The sequence below is a fragment of the Pleurodeles waltl genome, chromosome 6 (genome assembly GCF_031143425.1).
Source record: "Pleurodeles waltl isolate 20211129_DDA chromosome 6, aPleWal1.hap1.20221129, whole genome shotgun sequence".
In the NCBI taxonomy this organism is placed as follows: Eukaryota; Metazoa; Chordata; class Amphibia; order Caudata; family Salamandridae; genus Pleurodeles; species Pleurodeles waltl.
This window is the reverse complement of record NC_090445.1, coordinates 1,580,539,526-1,580,554,723: the sequence shown is the minus strand read 5'-3', so window position 1 is coordinate 1,580,554,723 and position 15,198 is coordinate 1,580,539,526.

Here is a 15,198-nt window from a genome sequence, read left to right as displayed (position 1 = left end):
AATGGCCCGAGCTATCACACTGATGACCAAATGCGTCTTATGTCCTGTGTGTGTAAGTGTTTTGCTGCTAGCATGTCTGCTTGTAACTCTCGAAGAGTATGTGTGTGTTCAATTGTCCGGTATTTGCTTGAAAAATCAGGACGTATCAATTCATATAAAGGTTTTATGCGTGTAGCATATTCAGGAATGTATGTTCTGCCAAAATTTAGAAAGCCCAACAATGATTGTAGTTTTTTAATCGTATTTGGTGGTTGCAATTGTGCACATTTTTCTAAAAATTGTGGTGCTAGGCTTTTCCCTTCGTTTGACAGCTCATATCCCAGGAACAGGACGCTGAGGAAGGCAATTTTAGATTTTTTTAAATTAAATTTGTAGCCAATTTCAGCAAACCCTACAACAATGCGGGCTACCCGTCTTAAATGTTGTAGTAACTCGTCATCCGTGAGATATATATCGTCCACGTATGACAATGCTTCAGGGTCTATCTCGTGTAAAATAACAGTCACACAAGCTGCAAACAGTCCTGGGCTGTTTTTATACCCTTGAGGCAAACGACAGAATTTTTTTCTGGGAGCCTAGTGCGCCAAAAATGGTAAATAAATACTTTCAGGCACTATATTCTGGCAGAAGAATCCATTCGAGATATCTAAAGTCGTTTTATATTTTTTCCGCACAATGTTGCTCATTAGTGCAGTGCTATGCAAATTTTTTATAGCATATGTACATGTATGTCCGTTTAAATGTCTGTAGTCTAAAACTATTCTGTATGAATGGTCTGGTTTAGCTACAGGAAACAAGGGATTATTCATCGGTGAGACACAGGGTTCAATCACTCCCTGGTATTCTAATTGCGTAAGTATTTCTCTCACCGGTGCCCTTGCTTCATGTTTTATTGGATACTGCGGTTGTGGCTGAGGTTCACCTTTAATGGGAATTACATGGTATGGAGAATCCCTATCCCACCCTACGTGATTTCTATATAATGCAGGTGCTTGTGCTAGAGCCCATTCTATAGAATAGGACTCAGCAAGTTCCTCCGGAACAAGGGGCGAAAAGGAAGGTTTAATAACCTCCTCTCCATTTGGGCAGTTGCAGACAAAATCAGGCTTCCAATCTTGTTCAGCCAACAAAATTTCATATATTTTAACTACACGATCCCAGAAGATTGCAATGTCTCCTTCTAATTGTAGAGTTCCTCTATACACCCTATCGGGTTCGGAGACACGCATATCTGCTGTTTCTACTTGTATAAAGTCATCAGTTGCTTTCACCTCCGGATGCTCTAGAAGATTCCGGCAAACTATTGTGACCTCTGCCGCGCTGTCTAGCACTGCTAGAGCCCATTTCTTGTTCTTCAAGAGAACCCTCTTCCTGAGTGGCATGTCTAACTGAGACAGCTGCCACTTTTTTTCTTTTTAAATTGTTGTTTTTGTTGTACTGGTTTCTCTTCCTTCTTAACAGAAACCTCCGAAGAGCGTTGTGATTCCTGTCTCGGTTTCACATACTCTGTTTGCCGCTCTGATCGCCCACCTCTCTCATTTCTCTTTTCCGATGAGTCCTGAAAGGAACAAGATTGGCGTGTATCAGTATATTGATATCTATCAGGCATTTTTATATTCTCTCTATTTCTGAGATTATACCTATTCTGTGGGGTCTCCGTGGGTGGAGATTCTCCCCTATCTTTTTTAGGCGTTTGTTGTTTTTTCTCCCAGCATTTCTTATTACCCTCAGGTTGTTGTTTAGTATTGTCTTTATTAATTTTACCCTGAAATTGAGGTTTTTGTGGTCTAGCCCCAAGGTTATCTCAACCGATACTGGAATATGTTCCCGCTATTATTTTAGGCAGTTCTCGCTCCTGATCTTGTTGCGGAACGCCACAAAGACGCATGTGCACTGCAAGTGCAACTGCTTCCCCTTTAAGGTTACTTAGGATAATTGAAGAAACTGTTCAAAATTGCCCATCAGTTGCATTCCCAAGTCTAGGGCTGCGGCAGTCCCGTATTCATCTTGAATTTGTTTAAGCACATCCGGTAGGTTGGCTAGCGTCGGTGTACCGTGTGCCGTTGTATAGAGCGCGAGCAAATACCGTGCCCCATGTATTACAGTGTTCAACTGTAGGAACCATCCCAAAGGGCAAGCACATAGTTAATATTCTATGTTTATCCTGAGGTCCCGTATGGGGAAATACTGCCTCCAGCGTATTAATTTTTTGTGCTAGCCAAAACGGAGTTTCCTCTCTTTTGGCTGGGACTTTACCCATAATAGAGTGTACAGTCACCGGATTTATACCTGGTGTTACTGTATGTGGTTGTGCTGGAGCAGCACGCACTGGGTTTGTATTTAGTGTCTGCATCACAAATTGTACTAATCGTCTATATATTGCTGTTAATTCAATATATAAGCGTCGAACCTCAGCTACCGCCATATTCGCAACCTTCAGGATGAGGTGTATATGTGGCCAATAAAGGCCAGGTAGGACCATCATTACTTAGTGGACCTAACCTTACTGGTGATATTGTATGGGGTAGGGTGCCATCAAGCCAATTATTATGTTCTTGAGAAGATAGAGGTATCTCTAAGTATGTGTACGCCATGTACTGCCCAGGCCGTTCGCAACTGTATATGTATGAAATGTATTTGTGTTCCCATCAACTGCTGGAAACATGACCCAAGAGTAAAACAGCTCTGTTCTATAGGCTGCGTGAGCGTCCACCACATATGTGACTGGACCTCCCTGTGCTGTAAGACCATGTGTTAGTAAATGTGTCGTAAGTGGTTGTCTCATGTTAAGAGCTATTTGTACAGCCTGGGGATTCGCCATTATAAAGGCACCAAGAGTTCAGAGAAGGCACACCAAAATGGTTTTTCTTTTTCTTTTAAGGTTCAAGCTTGAACAACCACCCACTGTAAAATAGGGTTACTTATACGGCAGTGGTGGAAATCCTCAGTACCACGGACGTCTCCATATACGGAACTGAGGGGTCATTATATAAAAATGAGACCGAGATAAGCCGGTGGACCCGAAAATTTGAGTCTGACCAAACATTGGCGGCGCCATGTCGCGGAGGCTCTCATTATCCTAATGAGACTACTGGATTTTGAGCAGCAAGATGGTTCACAGTGTGGGGGACTAAATCTGACCCACGGTGAAGGACCCTTGTCACTCTAAATCAGGGTTTTGCTCCGGCTAACTAGCAGTGCCTCATCTCTCCCAAATGGGAGAGACAATTGGGCAGCCGAGCACAAGACATCTTGGCACTTCCCAGGGAAGTTGCGGTCACTCAGGTCACAACCGGTTCTACACAGTACGGTCTCATATATAAATGACAAAGGCAGTTTAAGTTTTAAAGATTGGTTTAATAAAACAACTGCATTTTAGATAGCAAAGCGTGAGCTGCAATAACCAGAACTACACAACACAGTAGGATTAAAATAGTAACGATGAGAGTGAAGCACAAGAATAAGGCTATCATAGTGCCTCTAGATTATTTTCTCTTTAAGTTATATTTTGAGAACAGCATGTGAAGCTCTAAGCCTGCCATTCAGGTTCCCCGGGGAGGACATCGACCCTCATACCTGAGCAAAGGCCTGTAATCTGCATCAGCATCTGCAACGGGGCATTCAGCATCTAGTTGTAGGATCCTGGCCGGAATCTCCCTCTTGACGTGTACTAGGACTAGGAAGTGTTTTTATACTAACACGCAGATGTCCTAAGAAAATGTCCCTACGTAAGGATTTGTATTTTCTATGAATACTGGAGACTAAACTTCTACCACGTTTACCGGCAATGTACCAGACTGTAACCTTGACTGAAGCACAGGGCGATCAAGAATGCATTATTTGAGAACACAGTGCTGAACTAAGCTAAACAGTGCGATAGAAGAAATTAAAACAACACCGTAAAACTGGTTATCTTAAAATAACAGCACGAAGTTGAATAAAATATAGCTAGGGCAAAGTGCACAGTGGCCTAGTATGCTAAACTAACATGCATGAAGCTATATTAAAAATGGCTACACTACAACACAACCACAGAGTACTCAAACCTTTTCACCACAGTACTAGCAATTACCATAGCCTTAACACCTTTGACTTTCTCACAGTACATAGTGGGGCTCAAGCTGCTGCAACAGCACAGGTTTCTCTTCTGCTTCTGGTTTAACACAAAGAGGACAGAGAGAAGGAGTGAATGAAGGATGTGAGAAGAGGGTGCTGTCATATCTCTTCTCTTGAAGAAGGTCTTGAAGCGTGCATTCAGACTGGATGACCAAGGGTAGAAATTCTTGGAAAATAGATGGAATGATCTGGAATGATTATGCTTCAGATATTTTTTTCAATCTCTCCTAAGGAAGGTGAATTGTTTTACTTTGGGCAGCCCATGTGTATAGTTGTGAAAATCCATTCTGCCTTGTTGGAAACCATCTTGGGCAATATGCATTTTTTTACAAACAAATTTTATTGGGTTTTGGCAAAATAGTAATGCCTGATCAGCCCACAAACAGATGGAAGTAGTAAATGCAGGGTGAATACCCATGAACAATGATACATACAGAAAACATTGCACAGTATTTCCCCAGCCTCTCTCCCAGGCCATCCTGCTCCCCACACGATCCCCATGCACATACATTATAGGATTGCCACTGAGTCTCTTACCGTACATTTGTATTTCAAAATCTAATAGGCCTCAGCAGTGCGAACCGGGGGCCAGGACCACACCTCCTTAGTCGGCACAATGCTGCCATGTCGTCCGATGTTTCAGTGGGCAGCCTGTAGCCTGAAACATTGCAATTTCAAGACCCATATAATAATCCATCCCCCTCTTCCACGCCCCTACTGTTGGTGGTGAGTCTGCTTTTAACAATTTGGAAATATCTTGCTTTGCCAATGTGAGTCCTAGGAACAAGAGATGTCTTTTATATCTATTCCCCCTAGTCCTTCTGTACTATGAAGGAGGCTCAGTTTTGGATCCAGGGGAATCTCCCAAGAAAGCACTTCCACAAGACAGGACACTACACCCTCCAAAATCGTCTCAATTTTAAACAGCTCCAGACTGTATGCATAAAGATACCCTCCTCTGTTCCACATCAAAGACAGAGGAGAGATCCTACAACCACAGCTGGTGCCTGTATAGTAAACTCTGTGCAAATATTTGAATTGAATCAGGCGGTGGTGCAATGAGATAGCTGCCTTGCATGGGACCCCTAGGGCCTCTGTCCAGTCCTCTGCGTTGACATTGTCAATGTCTCTCTGCCACGTCGCCTGGAGAGTGGACTATGTAGTGGAGCTATTTGTGACCAATGACCGGTAGATCTTTGTAATCTTATGAGTGCCCAAATCGCCCATTAAGAGCTTACGCTCAAATGGGTTAAAATCAGGGAGCTCCCCAAGGTAACATATATAAGTGTAAATGTCATGACGGAATTGTAGATACCTGTAAAACTGGCTACGGTGGAGCTGAGAAACAGCTTGTAGCTCTTGAAATGATATCAGAATCGTGCCCGCATGATGTCGCCCAGCATGGTTAGCCCTATGCCATCCTGTAGTTAGAACCCACCAAGGAAACAACATGTTGAAAATTATGCTTGGCCACAAAGGAGTCACACGTGTGAGTTTTCCCTATCATCCCATCTGCCGGAGGGAGTGCCACCATAATGATATGATGACCTGTGTCGCTGGGGGAAGGGAGCTCAGCACTTTTCCACTGTAGGGGACATCTAGAAGAGACAAGTCACCCATCACCCCTCTCACTGTTGCATATGCTGGGTCATCCTGAGCCCTATACCACTAGTCGTTGATGATGAGGAGATGGAACGTGGTGTAGTTGGAGTGTAAGTCGGCTGCTGTGATGCCCCATCAATATGTGGACTGGAAACAGGTTTGTAGGGCGACGCACACCACGCCACCACCCCATAAAAACTGATTTAAAACAGGATTGACTTGTCTGAACCATGCAGTGGGGATGGTGTGGGGGAAATTCTGGAGTTGGTACAACATATGAGGGAGCGAGACCATTTGAATGATCACGGATCGGCCCAGTAAAGATAACGGCAGAGGGACCATGCCTTTACCTCCTCTTTAACGCGCGATAGCAGCAGGCCTATGATGCAGGACCAAGAAACAGTGGCATCTGGGGAGATGAACACTCCTAAATATTTAAACGCATTGGTAGCTAGTATCAATCTAGCAGCCCATTCATTTTGCTAGCGGAGCCACCCACGGGGAACACCACTAACTTCCCAATATTCATATATAGCCCAGAGGTCTCACCGAAAACCTGCATGATCTGTAATATACAGACCAGAAGTCTCAAGATTTTTGAGGAAGAATAATACATCATTGGCGTATAGTGCTATCCTGTCAGACAATTCAAGCAACCACTCAAAGCCTCCCACCTGAGCATCTACCCTTGCCCATGTTGCCAAGGGTTCTATGGCGGGGGCAAAGAACAGGGGGGAGCAAGGGGCAAACTTGCCACGTACCCCTGTGGATCTCAAAAGGAGCTGAAACCGAGCCAGCCACACGCACCGAGGCAGTCAGACCAATATATAGGAGGCAAACATAGGATAGGAATCTTGGTCGAGATTAATGTGCCAAAGGAGAACAAAAAGGTACTCCCAACAGACCGAGTCAAAAGGTTTGTCCATGTCTTCCAACAACATTGCTGTTGACCCCTCCTGGCGGTTCACTATGGCCAAGGCATTATAGACACGTCTTATGTTGAGGCATGTAGCCCTATGAGGCATAAATCCAGCTTGTTCAGGGTGAATCAAGTCTGACATAAATCTCATTAATCTATTGGCCAAGGATTTAGCACGGAGTTTCACCTCTATGTTGAGGAATGAGATGGGGTGGTACGGTGAGTGATCTTCGGATGGGCGGCCCGGTTTAAGGAACACAACTATTTCAGCACGTCTACAATCTGGTGGAAGCATTGATTTCTCTAGTGCTGAATGGATTGCCCCCAAAAAGTGCTTCCCAAGTTGCGGCATATAGGATTAAAGAAATTCACAAGGGAACTCATTGGCCCCAGAGCTTTCCCAGTTTGCATCTTCTCCAGGGCCGCAGACAACTTTCCCTCAGTCATCCATGCTTCTACTTCTTCGTGGGCAGTGCCCGATAGGGGTTGTAGGGGCAGGGCCCTAACAAAATCAGTTAACTGGTCCTTATCAACTGTATTGCTACGAGCATTTAGCTCACCTTACAATGCAGCAAGCCTGTAAGTTATCTCTTTTGGACTGGACATCAACTTGCCCATGGTATTCGGCACCATGGGCAGCATGAAAACTGCATGTGTGGCCTGCAAAGCCTATGTAGCATTCTGAGTGACTTATCTCCTAATTGATATTTGCGGCTCAGTGAGGCAATATATACGTTTGATCTTTGTGCTTGATCAATACATGAAATTGTTAGAGGTAATCGTCATAATCAACCAGTAAGGGACTAATGTCAGAGCTTACAGCAGATGTCAAAACTAATACATAATAAGGTCACTGGCTTTTTTTTAGCTGAAAATTAATGAGGTTTGAGGGTAAAGTTGATCCTGAGTAGGGCATAGCATTTCTTTAGTTTCTTCGAGTTACAGTAAATTTTGTGTGTGAAAATGCCATGTATGTGTGGATAATCGGTCACAATATTACCATTTGAAAACATGTGACAAAGATAATTGTTCTCATCTATGGGTGTCTAAACTGTGCTAGGGAGATGCTTGCTTGCAGCCAACATATATTGTATCTGTTCCATCATTCTGGCGTCGGGTGAGTGTTGTGTCACAGTGTCAGTAGTAGGGATTACTTGACAGCTTTCATCTTCCTGATATCGAAAACAAGCATTTGCATTGCAATGGGTCTCACATTTGCTCGAGTTAGAGTTATTAGCATTGTAAATTCCTAACTGGACTTTTCTTGCCACTTAAATTGAAAATGAAAAGTAAAACAGTTGACATAAGCAAGCCGATTCAAAGGGCCATGGCTGCCATGAGCATGAACGTGGAGAGGCACAAAAAGAAAAAGAAGTTTGTTCAGCCAAACATATTGGGAATTGAACAATTTTCCATGTAACAGAGGCAATCTGCAGGGCAGTAACAAAACCGGCCCAGGGAGGGACGAACTTAAAACATTTACCAATGATAACAAAGGATTTTTGAAAGGCAAGCCCACGAACAAGTGAAAGTGATGGGCGTCCATGGGGGTGGTTAAAAGCCCACAACTCTTACAACAGGTCAAACCGCTTGAGCGCTCGACCTAAAAACTGAATCTGGTTCCTTCTGACACAGTGACTGTCTAAAAATAAACTCAGACCTGGAAAAGGTGCCTCTGAGTTACAGAATACAGACAGACAAGAGGTTGAAACTGAAGTAAATACACAGAAGACTCTCGGAAATAACCTCTTGAAATGATGTGAAATTGAGCAGTTTAGGAAACGCAGACAAGCATCAACCACAAAGGACATGGTTCTAAAGAATCAAAATAAACCAACATGTTCAATAAGGGCTTGGTAACACTAATACAATGTAAAAACAAGATATAAGAGTAAATGTACTCTGAAAATAGTCATGATGTTTGGTAACATGGAAGTGATTAACAGCATCTTGGGCTGGGACACTCTGCCTCCAGGGGCCACATTAAACGTCTAAGGGGCATTTCTTGGCGTACTGAGATGGCTAGAACAAGGCACAGAACAAAGAAATGAGCAGGTGGAGGTTAGGTCAGGCACCCGAGGATTATCAACAGCGAAAGTCGACAGGAGCCTTGGGGTATGGTGGGGTTTGAAATACCATTAACGGTAGTCATATGTACAGGATTGAGGAGACTGTAAACGTAGGATGCACGCAACTGGGAGGCAAAAGTAAGCAGAATAGTGTGGTGCAGGACACACACTATCTGGGAGTGTGAGTGTGGGATGTGGTGCATTCAGCTGGACTGTTTAAGTGAGCACAAAGCAAAAAACAAGCATTTTCAATGCAGTGGGTCAGACATTTGCTCGAGTTAGAGCAATTGACATTGTACTCCGACTGCGGACTGTCCGTATCTGTCAATGTATTTGTTTTCTGTTCAGAGACTAAAGCAAATGCAAATGAAGAGGTCTACTGGCTAAAGATTGCGGAGGAAGCGTGACGTAGTGTGATGGCCAACAGAAATGTCCACTTACTTAAAACGCCTGGGAGGGAACTCAGTACACAAAGGAAGGACATTACACAAAATACACCAATAACAATTAAGCATTTAAGACAAGCACAACATGAATAGCAAGAGTGGGAGTGGTTAAAAACCCACATAGAGATTACAAGAGGCTAAAGCGCTTGCGCGCTCGACCCTAAGAAGAAAAAGCCTGAACGTACCAGCCATCATGTGCCCCTTGTGATGATGGAGGTACTTTATAAGTTACAAGAAAGGTCAGTACCAGGGGTGTAACAAAGGCCCCTGCAGCCACTGCAGCCCTTGCAGTGGAGGGGTGACCCCCAGCCCTCAGGGTGGGGTGGGGAGGCGTGCCGTCCACCCTTTACTAGGGACTCCATTTGGCTCAGGCCATTGAATATCTGTATTATATGGGAGACTCGGGAAGATGGTGGCCGCCCGTCCCATTTTGCACGGAGCCCCATCCCTTTATGTTACATCACTGGTTAGTGCACAAAGTTTACTCCACCTCTCTCCTAAATACTTGTGTGCCCAGGAAAGTAACATTTGGGGATTCAATTCATATGGGGAGGAGTTATGGCTGTGGTCAAGAGAACAATAAACCGGTACTTCTGTGGCATCACTGCACATTCTCCGGGGCGGACAATGTTACCTGTGAAACCATAAACTAATACAAAGTTTTATGCTATTTGTTCAACTCAGCTCTGTTCCCAGAACATTCGTGCAGATGTGCTGAACAATTTTCAAGATATCAGGACAAAATTTACTAATCGGTTGTAATCTCCCCTTTAACTACAACACTGTGTATATAGGTTTCCTGCCAAGATGTTCCTACAACCAAATCCCCAGCGTGGGAAGGATAGAACGCGTGCACGAGAGGGCTGCTGGAGAAACAATTGGTTGCGCTTTTCACTCCGTCAGCGCCTTTCATATTCCATTTAAACACAGCTTTGCATTATGTCAAAGTAACCACCAGCTTCTGGCCTAGAAGACTTATTTTTTTCGGGTAGATATGATCTTTCTTCTCTACAAGCATCAGCTTTCTTTGGAGTAAAACTGCCCTTGTTTCATGCTGTGATCAATCTCACATAAACACGAGTTGTATAGTTTATGCATAGGAATTTAACTAAGCCATTAAAGTACCAAACTCAGCTTGTACATAAACTGAGAAATAACCGAGTAATAACATTTCCATTATAACTGCTATATACAGTATAAAGTTACAGCGCCCTATAAACAAGGTCCCCACATCCTGCTTTTTCCAGTGGGGTCTTTTTAATTTTTTGAAAGCTGACTAAACCCTTCCAGCCAGCCCTGCCACTGCCATCTTTGCCCTCACATGTCCTCACCAATCGCCTTGATATTAGGCATCTCATCTACTGAATGCAGATGAAAAAAATGAAGCAATGGAGAGATGAATGAAGGAATGAAGGAGGGAAGGAATCCAAGAAGTAATGAATCAAGAAACAAAAGAATCAAATTAGGAAGGAAACAAGGAAGGGAGGAAGGAAAGAAGATGATTGAAGGAGGCAACAAATCAATAGAAAGAAATGCAGAAAGGAAGGAACAGGAAGGAAGGAAACAATAAACAAAAGAATTAAGGAGAGTAAGAAGAAATAAAGGAGAAGGGTAGAAGAATGGAAGTAGGGAAAAAAGGAAAGATGAAAGGAGCAAGATTGAAGGAAGACAAGGGAATGAAGGAAGGAAGGAAGAAACGATGGAAACATGGAATGATAACATATGGATGGATACAAGGACAGAGTAAGGAAGGGACATAAAGAATGAAGAAGGAAAAGATGGAGGGCAGGAGGAAGAAAGAAAGGAAAGAGATGGAGAATGACTGAAGTAATTGGGATGACGAAAAGAAGGAAGTGAAGAAATTAATAAGAAAGAAATAAATAGAAGGAAGAGTTGGGCATATAAGGAACAAAATTTCGATATCTGTATCATTGTGGTATCCAAGAAAAAAGAAAGAAAGGAAAAAAAGAAGAAAGAAAAGGGACAAATAAATGAAGGTGGTTTGAATAAGTGAATGTGGAAGGGATCAAAAGACATTCAGAGAGATGGAGGGAAGGAACATAGAAATGACAGAAGTAGGGAGCAAAGGAGCAAGGCGTAGAAGGTCAGAAGGAGGATCAAAAGCATCACTTATTTTTTTCTGAAATGAAAAGCCACACACATAGGTCAGCTGACATTAATCTATACCAATGTCTCTCCATTCCTCTCCCTTAACGTACAGTGCATGTTGGGACAGGAACGTATCCTACACGGTAAAGGGTTGTGTACCCTCTGGCATGAGTACTCGACTGTCTGAAAAACTGGCATCCTTATTTTGTTATTTTGATAGTGGCGTCTCGCTAATCTAGAGTGTGTACTGTGAGGCCCAGGACATGTTCTTTGACACAGAGTGGGTCACATAGCTTGCCCTTTTAATGGGCATAGGCTTGCTGTTCATGCTCTGGGAGGGTCACGTGAATAGGTGGTGGGTGCATACTGATTCTTAGTGAATCAGGAGTATGTTGAGACATTTTTTTTGTGTCATTGATAGGACAGTCTACTAACCCCTCTTGTGTAAGTGAACTTCAGAACCTTGCACTGACATTCTCTGTGCATATCAAGTGCATGTATTTGCATAGAGTGTGTATTGCACATGTATGACATTAAGACATTGTGGCACTCATTACGACATTGGCAGTAAGTACTGCTTATCGCCATGCTGACTGCCGCCACCATACCCTCACCCATACCACTCACACTACATCCAAGGCACCACAACAACACCCCAGGTTCTCAGAGGAGGGAGCTAAAGGTCATGGTGGAGTAAATCATCCGGGTAGAGCCACAGCTTTTCGGATCACAGGTGCAGCAGATATCCATTGCTAGGAAGATGGAGCAACGCCATGGGACAGCACCACAGAACAAGGGATGACATCAGGAAGAGGTTGAACGACCTACGGGGGAAGGTGGGTTCCGTGGCAGCAAGACACCAAATAGCTGTACAGAAGACTGGCAGTGGACCCCCACCTCCTCCCCCACAACTCACAACATGGGAGGAGCAAGTCTTGGCAATCATGAATCCTGAGGGCCTGGCAGGAGTAGCAGGAGGACTGGACTCTGGTAAGTCAACTCTCTATTTCTATCACCCTTCTACCTACATGCCATCACATACCCCCACCCTTACCCTCACTCCCATCACTCCACCAGCTCCCACACACCCCTCCATCACAACCCACCCCTCCCAATTCCAAACCCTGCATGCAACACCAATGCATGGACACCCATCACAAACCTGTATGGACACCCATCACTAAAGCATGCCCACTAGAGGGAAACAGCAAGCCCACCAAATAACTACTCACACAAGGCAAAGCTGCCAGGGCAATAATAACCATAGAGGGCAACACACCTGTTAGAAATGGGGTTTCTGGTTGGCTAGGTTATGCACCTAAGCCAGGCAGAACCCACCCACTCTAGTTAGGGAAATGGAGTTACACGTCCAAGATAACCCCTGCTCTCCCCCTTTGTAGATTGGCACGAGCAGTCAGGCCTAACCCGGAGGCAATGTGTAAAGCGTTTGCACAACACACACAACACATGTGACGCACTATCCCCACCACAAAGGAAAGACAACACCAAGTTATATGAAAATATACTGTATTGTACACAACGCAATTATTAGACCAAACATCACATATCAGTAGTATCCTGCTCCTGCTACCTTAGTAGTTGTCAGAACGTTACACATTAGTAACTCTGCAAACTAGCAGTAGTCACATATATCACACAGGTTATTTAGTATTCTGCAACATAGCAGAAACACGTTATTACACTAAAGCACTTGTCATAAGAATATCATAAACGCCCATATTAGGAACATTATAAAATGTATGGCAAGTCAGAAAAACATATTAGCATGTTATGCCCATAAAAGGAACATTTACACACATATATGAAAACATCATCAAACAGGCAGGCAACATATAAATCAATAAAAGTCTCTAAAAAGAACTTTTGTTGTACATATTGTCATTTAGTAGTGTCTAGTTTGAGATGAAGGCACCTCCACTGCCAAAAAAATGAAGAAGGGGCCCCAGGCGCTCCTCTGCACAAAACGGGAGCCTCCTGTGAGCTCTGAGGTAGAGGGAGGTGGCACGCACCCCCTCTGTATTACTGATGGGCCCCTCCTGGGGCCTTCGATTGCTGGGAGCACCCCTGGGCCTCCACCGGCCCTCACAAGGGGGGGCCAAGGTAAGCAATTACTTTTAGAGAGGAGGGGGGCACCACGCACTCCCTCCGCTTTACAGATGGGCCCCTTCTGGGGCCCACGATCGCTGAGGGCACCCCTGGGCGTCCACCGGCCCTCAGGAGTGGGGCCAAGGTCAGGCAGGGATCCCAGAAGGAGAGGGGCGCCACCCACCCCCTCTGTTTTAATGATGGGCCCCTCCTGGGGACCTCAGTCACTGAGGGCCCCCCCGGGCCTTAACTGGCCCTACAACGAGAGGGGGCAACATTCAGGTCCCGTCCCACGAGGGGCCACACAAAAGGGACCGGCGGTGCGGGGGGCTTCCGATGTGGCTTCCGCCCTGCCCGCGGTCCTGCAGCAAAATGGCCTTGGGCTCCAGTAGGGCAGGGAGAGACTTCCTTCTCCCATGCCCTTCCTGGAGCAAGGCGAAAGGGGCCCGGTGGGGCGGGGAGCCTTCGATGAGGCCTCCGTCCCCGCCCAACGTCTTCAGCACACTCGGCGGCCCGCCCGGCCCTCCGAGAGGGCAGGCACCAAAGTACTCCATGGAGCACGCGTCACCCCGGGGGCACGATAGGAACGCGCTTGCTCCAATCTTCAGTTGTGCCGTTTTCCTCATGCCCCAGGGGCACAGAAAGCAGCTTGACTCCGGCACTGCACCAATTCCAGCCCGCTTCACGGCGGTGACTCCTAAAAAGGCAGCAGCACTTCATACATCGCTTTTACTGTTGTCATAAGCCCGGACTGCGGTGGTGTTCTTGGGCCTAAAAAGGCAGCAGCACTTCATACATCGCTTTTACTGTTGTCATAAGCCCGGACTGCGGTGGTGTTCTTGGGCCTAAAAAGGCAGCAGCACTTCATACATCGCTTTTACTGTTGTCATAAGCCCGGACTGCGGTGGTGTTCTTGGGCAATTAAGGAGAGCTGTCAAAGTGGTTTAGGGAAAAGATGCAGCGCATTCCAAAGCGCTAGTTTTTGGGAAGATGTGAAGCGAACCTTGTGCTTGACAGAGTTGCAGGGGTCAGGGGCCCTGGGGAGCAGAGTTCAGGGAGAAAGGCCCACAGGTGGAGGGACCCAGTAACACGCCAGCACAACAAGGATGCATGCAAGTGGCAAGTCCTTACAGTGACCAAGCAGGTCAGCACAGCAGCAGCAGTCCATGGCATTCCCTGGTGAGTCCTTCCAGCATTTCTGTGTCCAGTTCCAAAATGTCTCAAAAAGTCTCCAGATTCTGGGGAAAACTCCCCTGTACTTATACTCAGTTTTTACAGTGTATTACAGTGGAAGGGGAGAGGAGGTTCCAACGAGTTACAACTGGTTCTGGGAGTGTCTCCTCTCTCCTCCAGCACAGGCTCCAAACATCAGTTGAGGGTAAACAACCCTACTGTGTGAGGCCAGGGCACAGCCTTTACAAATGTAGGTGTGCCCCGCCTCTCTCTTCTCTCAGCCCAGGAAGACTATTCAGTATGCAGATGCACCTTTGAAACACCTCCACCCTCCCTGTGTACAGGCTGTCTGAAAAGTATGCACAAAGCCCCAACTGTCACTCTGCCCAGATGTGGATTGGGGTCAAGCTGCAAAACACCAGAGTCATAAGCACAGAGAAATGTGCACTTTTGAGAAGTGGCATTTCTGTAATAGTAATAAAAAATACACCTACCCCAGTAATCAGCATTTATTATCATCATTACAACCATACCATACATGCCTACGCTACCCCTCATAAATCAGACAATACCCCTTACACATAAGGCAGGGTATTTCTAATGCAATCCTATGAGAAGGCAGCACTCACAGCAGTGAGACACCAAGTTAGGCTGTTTG